Raw genomic sequence first — 575 nt, forward strand, 5'->3', positions numbered from 1 at the left:
CAATGTGCAGTACAACAAATATATGGGGTTTTTTGTGCAAGTGTTTAATCACATGTTTTGTTGGCAAAAAAAACACAGATTGTTGTTTATATGCCACACAAACTCAAACAAGGCAAAAACTACACCACCAAATAGACTACTGTAGACTACTGTTAGTTTAAACACTCAAAATTATTCAGCAGCCAGGTCAACCGCTAGCACGTTCAGACATTGCATTTCATTGTAAGCAGAGTAAGGCAGCTATAGCTATAGCTCCCTTAATATGCTACATATGCTACATAGCCAGGTTACCAGAGCATTTATGAGCTAACATTTTACAGATGGTTTGCTGCTGTGCATTTTTACCGCGCCGTGATGTCTTCTGACTGTAGACAGTTGAGCACAGGACATTAAAAAATGGAGGAGAAAATTATTGCTGCTGTGTCTGCATTCCCAGTTCTTTATGATGCATCACAGTCAGATTACAAGGACATCTTAAAATAGGCGGATATTTGGAAGAAGGTCATCTACGATTGTTGGTGTTCCCAGTGGGTTTACGTTTTTGTCAAACTACCTGCTAGCTACCTATGCTGCCC

The sequence above is a fragment of the Etheostoma spectabile genome, chromosome 17 (genome assembly GCF_008692095.1).
Source record: "Etheostoma spectabile isolate EspeVRDwgs_2016 chromosome 17, UIUC_Espe_1.0, whole genome shotgun sequence".
NCBI lineage: Eukaryota > Metazoa > Chordata > Actinopteri > Perciformes > Percidae > Etheostoma > Etheostoma spectabile.